This window comes from Mastomys coucha, unplaced genomic scaffold (genome assembly GCF_008632895.1).
Source record: "Mastomys coucha isolate ucsf_1 unplaced genomic scaffold, UCSF_Mcou_1 pScaffold18, whole genome shotgun sequence".
In the NCBI taxonomy this organism is placed as follows: Eukaryota; Metazoa; Chordata; class Mammalia; order Rodentia; family Muridae; genus Mastomys; species Mastomys coucha.
Genome location: NW_022196900.1, coordinates 38,426,771 through 38,435,742, shown reverse-complemented (window position 1 = coordinate 38,435,742; position 8,972 = coordinate 38,426,771). Strand labels below are relative to the sequence as shown.

Here is an 8,972-nt window from a genome sequence, read left to right as displayed (position 1 = left end):
GTTTTAAAAAGTATTTTTAAAATATTTTATGGGTATGGGTGTTTTGCTGGTATGAATGTTTAGATACATCATAAATGCCTGGTGCCTATGACCAACCTTTCAATGTGTACTAACCTCTGGAGGAGGAGAACTCATTTGAGGTAATACTTTATGGCCAAAAGAAGCTCTCAGAAACACACTTTAGGGTAGGTGACAAGCACAACTTTCAACACCAAGACTAACATACATCAGCTTTGAGTGGCAATCTAAACAACACATATCAGTTGACAGTAAAATATTGAACTCGAGACACCCACTCGTATCCTTAAACATTCAATATTCTTTCTACAATTACAGTCAGTCTTCATAATATGTGAGAGAAATTCATTGCAGCTAGAACATAACTGCCTACAGAAAACAAGTTGGGCATCTTAGTATTTCCTTGCCAAATAGAAAAGAAAAAAAATCCTGTAAGAATTTTTGGTTATATAATAGACTGTGACTTGAAGTTTAAGAATGTTTTGTTGAAGTATTCTGCCAAGGTATTCTTTTCAGATCATTTCTTATTCTGAGGTAACAAGGAAAACACTGGGAAAAGATAGTGGTAAATGACCAGCATTTAAAGGAAGTGTAATATCTAGTTTCTTTACTAGAGGGCAGCTGGCAGTAGAAAACACCGCTCAGACTTCATGCTATATAGGATGAAAAACTGTAGTGTAGTTATGAAATGAAGAGTGATAGGCCAAAGCATGCAACATCTAGAGGAAAGTAAAATTTCATATTCTTCTGGGTGACATAGCAAGTTTGTGAGTTGGTATGACTTGCATAGGAAGTTGACATGATAGAAAATAGAAATGATTCTAGTGTCCTAGAAGATAAACTGAAAAGTGTATAACCTAAGTATTATGACAAAATTTAAGCAAATAAGAGTTTGCTATCAGATTAATTGGCATTATTGGACAAAATTCAAAGTTACTGTTGTCCTGACTAAGCAAAATGAGAATCCAGTGATCCATGAGAATGATCTTTGTGAAAATAAGTATTAGCTAATATCCACTTATCAGTGAATACATACCATGTTTGTTCCTTTGTGACTGAGTTACCTCACAAAGGATGATATTCTCAAGTTCCATCCATTTGATATTCACGAATATCATGAAGTCATTGTTTTTAATGGTTGAATAGTTCTCATTGTGTAGATGTACCACATTTTCTGTATCCATCCCTCTGTTGAGGGACATTTGGGTTACTTCCAGCTTCTGGCTATTATAAATATGGCTGCTATGAACATAGTGGAGCATGTAGTTCGGAATACTCAACATTCAATTCACAGACCATATGAAGCCTAAGAAGAAGGAAGACCAAAATGTGGATGCTTCAGTGCTTTTTAGAAGGGTGAACAAAATACTCACAGGAAGAAATATGGAGACAAAGTATGGAGCAGAGACTGAAAGAAAGGCCAACCAGAGACTGCTTCACCAGTGGATCCATCCTATATACATCCACCAAACCTGTTTGTTATTTTGGATATGGGGGAGTGCTTGCTGATAGAAGCCTGATATGGCTGTCTCTTGAGAGGCTCTGCCAGAGCCTGACAAATACAGAGGAGGAACAGCCAACTATTGGACTGAGCTCAGGGATCCCCAATGGAGGATATGGAGAAGGGACTGAAGGAGCTGAGAGGGTTTGCAGCCCATGGAAGGAGCAACAGTGTCAATAGGCCAGACCCCATGGCGCTGGCCACATATGTGGCAGAAGATGGCCTTGTTGGACATCAGTGGGACAAGAGGCCCAATGTGCTCAATGCCCCAGTGTAGGGGAATGCCAGGGTGGGAGGATGGGAGTGGGTGGGTAGGGGAGCACCTTCATAGAGTTAAGGGGAAGGGGCATAGGATAGGAACTTCCCAACAGGGATTCTTGGAAAGGGAAAAACATTTGAAATGTAAATAAAGAAAATATCCAAGAAAATAAATAAATCAAGGAAAAATAGGAAAGAAATTAGCAAATAGTCATCTGGAAATGGATTCTCAAGAAAAAAAATCCCAGATCATATTGGCTGTAGGCTAGTCTATGGGAGATCATATTGAAAATTAATGCAAGGGCCTCAACCTGCCTTCATTGGAACCATTGCTAAGCAGCTGGTTTTGAATCATATAGAAAGCTATCTGACCATAAGCTTGCCAGAGGTCCAGTAAACATTTACTCCATGATTCCCACTGTTTTTCTTGAATGTGAAATGAGTTCCTTGGTTGGAAGACTTGCTGCATGTAAAATAGGAAGCTATCCTGTTTGTGTTCTGGTTTTAACTTCATGTGGTTATGAGCTGGAAATATAAGACAGATTAATTTCTTTATCCACTAAAATGTTTTTCGTCATGATTTCATAGTCACAGCAACAGAAAGGAAACTAAACTATATATGAAGAATCCTGGTATATTAGTAAAGATTGTAGGTAGTTAAATTGACTAGGATATTGTTTTCCTAGAAAACAAAATTTAATGTACTTCATATTGCCTGATAATGATGATTGATGAGTATCTCTTTTGTTGTTATTGTTATTAATATTTAATTATCTGTTTTATGTATTTTGATCACACATGAGAGAGAAAGACAGGCAGATATAAGCAGAAAAGAAACAGAATTGAAAAAAACTTTAAGGAGTCAACTCTCTCCGTCCACTATATGGGTTTTGGAGGCCAAACTCCGGTCATCAGATTGAGCCATATCATTGCCTCTATGCAGTTTTTTAGATACCTTATAACAATTCTCAGAATACTTTTATGATACACTTACTTTGTAATCTAAAATAGATGAGAATTTAGTGCAATAGGAGGAAAAAATGCACCCTACAGCATCAGATCAAGACATGTGACCCTCCTCCAGCTGAGGGCTGGTTCTGTCAGACCCCGCCTTGCCACAAATAGCCACGCCTCCAACCTCCTGCTAATAGCCACGCCTCTCTCCAAGTTCCTGTTGCGCCAGAAGTCCTGCCTCCAGAGACTGAAAATGAGGCTGTTGATTGTGTCAAGAGTTGCTGACAGACTTGGGGGAGGGGTTTTGCTCTACCTATCTACCTGTGGTAACAAGTAGAGTTCGAATAATGATGGCAGACTGAAAGCACACCATGTGTAGGTCTCATTTTTTCAAACCCCTTCCCGCATTCCAGTACCCTTAATTTTTCAGGCCCTGACTCCCGTTCCAGAAGACCCTTTTGTGTGTGTGGCTGCAGGCAGCTACAAGACACAGATGCAAGCTTTTCTGTTACACAAAGTGTGCTTTATCAGCCTAATCATGTTACATGGATGAAGGAACTTATAAGACCGAATTGAATCTCTGAAGAGTTCTAGTTTTGGGAAAAAATATGTAGAGTACTATGGTACATATTGAGGTCAAGTTTACTAACTTTATGTTTGTTTCCAGCTCCTAGCAGATACATGGACTCTGATCATCAGAATGACTGCAAAAGCCACATTATTTTATGATTAAAAACAACATTAAGAGAATTGATGAATCATACATTTCTAGGTGAGGAAGCATAGACTTAATAGCTGAAGTCTTTTTTTTTCCTTATATGTTCTGATGTTAAATCTTATCATCTGTACATGACACTGGAAGTGCATCCATCTCTGTGTTGAGCTGTGTTAATCAATGAGTATCTGTTCAATTAACATTTAGCATCAGCACCCAAAATTACCTAGGGTGAACAAGACTTGCAGGCCTGAAAATAATTCACAAAGACACTTTTAATCGCTAAATTTTCTTGTTAGAATTAAATTAAAAATTCCCCCCCCAAATTAATATAAAGTACTGAAAGGTGGAATAAAGTTTATCATTTTATGTGATATGGATGCTCATAGCAGTTTAATTAGAATACAATAGAAAATGTGGAGAATCCCTCAAATTACAACAGCAATTGTTTTCTCCATAGAAATATTCTTCATGAACTCTGTCTATCTCTGTTCAGTGGCTTTCACCAAAGGTATGGCATGAGCATAAATCTCACATTTACTTTACTTGAAAATTGAAATCATAGTCCTATAGTGAATTTTAAATGAGGACAAGAAGACTCTAATGGATTCTCCTCATCTTATAGTTACGTCCAGGTGATTGAATTAAGCTGGCCAACACTAAAACATATGATAATAACTTTACATCCCTTTTACTCTTATCTAACTTTTTTGAGTTTCAGGTCTCATTGAGGACTTTGATATTGACTTGAAAAATTGTAAGTAAATAGTAATTATCCACGTACATTAGATGTCTCTGGCTATGAAGTATGAACATTGAACTCCAGAATGTTCAAAGCTTACAAAACTAGGATACATTATTTTACATTAAATAAACTGCTAGATGGCCAAGAGCTCTGTTCTTGTGTTATTATTCAAAATAATAACATAACACTACACAGTATAAAACAGCTTCAGAGTTTACATGGTCCCCTCTCAAAAGAGATCTGTGATGTCTATAGAAATGGGAATGGCACTGTTGTTACGTGATGGACCCATATTATACCCATAGAAACTTTTATTCACATAAATTTGGGGAGGCTAAGTAACATATACTGGTTTAATCATTCCTAGCATTTAAAGATGGCAACCTGTAAGAATTTGGTAACAAATACTTAGTATAAGAAAAGCTAGAGCAATCTTACCTACAGTATAAGACTTCTATTTATTAATTCATTTGACTCAAATGTTATTAATAAAATAACCATTGACAAGAGAGAGTTGTAGATATTTCCAGCATATCTAGATGGTTTAAAGCAAATATCAAGGTCTGTGTCCCTATATGCTCCCCAAATGAGGTAATCAACTTCCCTTTTCTTTTTTTCATAGAAGAGTTACTCCCATGACTGTGGGAAGAGACTTCATGAAAAATTCAACTCTACCCAGGATTCAATGTCTAATACCATTATAATGGATGTTTAAGTTTCAATATAAGAATTTTATGGGGACTCAAAAATTCAAAACATAACAAGTCTGAAGTTACATTTCTTTTAAAATCTAATCACCAAAGGTTGTGTATTGTGCATATTTCTATTCAACACTCACCGAAATCGAAAGAAAACACAACCCAGAACTTGAAGAGCCCACTCTACACCAAGTATGTGGATGGGTAGCTCCCAGGGACCAAGCAATCAACCAAAGAGTACACTGTGGGACTCATGGCTCCAGCTGCATATGTAGCAGAGGATGGCCTAGTGAGTCATCAATGGGAGGAGAGGCCCTTGGTTCTGTAAAAGCTCTATGCCCCAGTGTAGTGGAATGAGAGGGCCAGGAAGCAGGAGAGGATGGGTTGGTGAGCAGAGGGAGGGAGGAGGGAATAGGGTTTTGTTTATTATTTAGGATGGGAAACCAGGAAAAGAGATAACATTTGAAATGTAAATAAAGAAAATATATAATAAAAAAATAAAACACATTCATTTCAAAAGAAAACAAAAGACCCAAAACATAAAAACCAAAACCAACCAAACAAACAAAAGAATTCACCCAACACAAGTTTTATTCCTGGAGTTGTACTCAGTTTCTTGGACAAGCCAATACTGACTTTCGTCTCCACTACAGCTACTTCTCTTCTCATTTGCTGTACTGTCCATATTACAATCCCACATAAGGCACTTACTGATGACTGATTCCTCTTTTGTTCTGCTTCTCATTTTTCCCCTTCTAACTGAGCTCTTTGTCCACACATGTTCATCCCTGTGTATGGTCACCATAGCCACTCCCTCAGGTGTGAGGCTATGCACCCCTGACAGCTCACTGTGCTATTTGCATGTCACCAATATGCCCAATCTGTACCTTTGGCTATTTGTCTTCTAAACACCCTTCCTTTGTACCCTTAACTCAATCTCAAGCTACCTTTATATAAATTATTTTTAGAATTTTATAAAAATTCTTTTGTGTTTTAGTGAAAATACCATTTCATATTTAGTATAAATCCAATCTCATTTATCAGTTCAGTCCAGTTTGGAGATCAAAAGGTTCTTCTGAAGAAAAATCAGAGTGAATCTAACATCCATAGCCTTCTTCAGATATATTCTGACCTACAAATCTGGTTAGAATCTAGTGAACATGTCTACTTTACATTATCTTCAAATGAGAGTTTATGCCATGCTATGCTTTTATATTTTTTTCATGTTTTTGCTTATTATGTCTTTTCTCCCTTTTCTTGATATTATTTTATAAATCATTTAAGATAAATCTCCATTTAAGATTCTTAATATAAAGGTGACTTCTGTCTGTCCTTGCCAATCAGTTACTTTACTTTCATCTTTAAATTCATACATACGTACAGTCACAGAATTTAAAATTTTAAATATATCTTGAACACTATATTTGAAATCTGGTTCAAATTTGCATTTTGCATATATCTATCAATATAATTTCCCCTAACTTTTCATGAAAGTCTCACAAGGAAATGGAAATTTCTACCATCAATGAGCACCATGTCTGGCATATAATTCAGTGCCAAATAAGAGACCCAGATGGACCCATATCATCAACAAGCACCATATCTGGTATATAATCCCATGCCAAACTGGAGAACCAGATGGACAGGATAAAGTGTATGTTTTGGCAGTAAGGTAAAATGTATCCATATCCAACTTGAAAAAACCTGAAATATACTTCAATTTCACTAGAATTCTAGCCTCAACTTATTCAAAGGACATATGTGAAAAAAAGTTGCCTTTCAACAGTGGTCTTAATTTATAGCTTTTTGATGACATAGGCCTAACAGAGGTTTTGTACTTGTATTGACTGCAGGCATTAAATGATGAAAATGAAAACTTTTGTCTCCTGGTAGGTATGCATTGTTTATTAATACCTGAAAATATAAAACCAATATAAAAAATAATTTTATTTATACCTTGTAAAAAATATAAAGGTACATCTGTACAAATACACATTGGTGTCAGCCATAGACCTGAAAATTGAATAAATTTAACATCCCTTTGCCCAGGCACACCTTAGTGAATGTGCACATTCTTCAGCTGCAAATTTAGCATTTTTGGAAATTATTTCTATTTTTCATATTAGTAACACTTCTTTCCTGTACCCTAAGTGAAAATTCACTCTCTTTTAAGAATTCAAGGAAGTTATTTTCCAGAGAAATGTATTTTCAGGGGATAGAGTTTTGTCCCACAGTGAGCATTTTATCATTCCTTTTTCAAATGTTATATTTGTTTTCCCTTTCCTTTCTGATATATCACAAAAAAAATAAGCCAATATTTTCTGGGGGAAAAAGTTTTCTGTTATATAATAATCCTTCAATAACTATGAAAAAAAATGGGACCCAGAGCACTACTTAGGGGAAAGCTGTAAGAAGTTGGTGAACAGAAACTCTCTAAGTTTGTTTACACCATAGATCTTTAAGTCCTCAGAGCTCAATGTAGATGATGAAACATCTTCTTCTTTCTTGTCCATGACAGTTCTATATCTTCCAGCATATAGACAGCAAGCAAGTGTGACATATTTTCATCTTGAAGTCACAACACTCACTAGAAACAAGAAATAATCCTCTCAGATTACATTTGACTTAAGTCACCAGAGTGTCCAATTACCAAAGCATAGTTCATGAAATATCTCCAGACACTGTCAATATAGCCCAGGTGCAATTCCCCTTGACTAAATGCAAACAGCTAAAGCAGTGCAGCAATCAGCCAGAGATACATTACACAAAGCCATAGTCAGTGATACCATTGAACAAAGGACTGTGAGGATCAGAACCCATTCAGCACTAATGATAAATCCAGAGTTTCAAGTATGATCCTTAAATACTCTGTTCAAAGAAGGACACATTCCCTACATTCTCTGTGGATTGCTGTTAGTTAGGTTTAATTACAGAAATCTAGTGTCTTAACAGGAGTATAAAATTTATGAACTTTTTCCCCCTCACATTATCATAAACCACAAAGTTGCTGATGTGACCATTGGTTCAACCTAAAAATCTGCTTAACTGCTAAGCTTTTTAATTTGTTATGCCTTAACAAATCCCTGAGCTGTCCCCTTTTCTATCAAAGTACAAATCTATTCAGGCAGCCTCAGTGACTAGTTCAAAATCACAGACCCGTTAGCAAGCCATAGAATGGCATACACCACCTTTCCTGAGCTCACACTGGAACCAACTAAAATGTCTTGATGGTGATCAATGTCTGATCTTTCCTTTCTCTAGACTTAGGCAACTGATCTTAATGGGAACCTCTGATCTCCACATTTCTTCACCCATCTCCATCCTTCTGCTCTTCTATTATAAGGCCCTAAAAGAGACAAGTCATCAAGAGACTTCTCATCATACTGAAAATGTCACACTCTCAGTTTTTATCTTACCTTCATATTGTTCTCATGTTTGTATCTCAGTAATGAATTGTAATCATAATGGGTTAGATTTTGTCTTGTAGTTCGAAGATAGTAGAGTTTCATCAGGAGTCACAGCTACAGTGTCTAAATATCACAATACAAGTCAGAGCAGCAAAGCATTCAGGAATTCAGTACAGATTTAAAGCATACTCGCAGGTCAGCAAATGTAAAATCATTTACATTATATTAATCTACTAAATTAGCCACAAGAATATAATACCTTGTCATGAATCACCAACAGAGAATGATAGGTTACTACTGCATGTGTTCAGACAAATATAAACAAAGCTTCACTCCATTATACTGAAACATAAAGCTAATTTTGCTCATCAATGCTAATTTTGCTCATTTATCAATGCTATTTTATTTTTCTTTTACCATTTAAAATAATCATCTAACCACATTTTATATGATTGTGGAATGATTCAGACTGTACCCCTGTTAGTATATTATACATTTTTGTAGAGAAGAGAGTATATTTATGGGAAAACATCATAATCATATTTTATTGCACTTATTCTTTAATTTTCCAGGAGTGAGGACTTCACTAACTTTTAAATAATTTTAGTAGCTAGCTTAATTAGTAAACTATCCAGTAGAGAAGGTAATTACTTGATTGTCAAATGAAACAACAACA

At 36.0% G+C, this 8,972-nt stretch overlaps 1 long non-coding RNA gene across 1 annotated transcript; it reads right to left on the bottom strand.

Annotated features, from left to right (window-relative positions):
* Nucleotides 1–6,779: 6,779 nt before the first annotated feature.
* Nucleotides 6,780–8,391, bottom strand: LOC116096173. The gene is made up of 2 exons (XR_004120875.1): nucleotides 8,306–8,391; nucleotides 6,780–7,476 (listed from the first exon to the last, which is right to left on the bottom strand). It is a non-coding gene; the product is annotated as an uncharacterized LOC116096173 (long non-coding RNA).
* Between the last annotated feature and the right edge of the window lie 581 nt (nucleotides 8,392–8,972).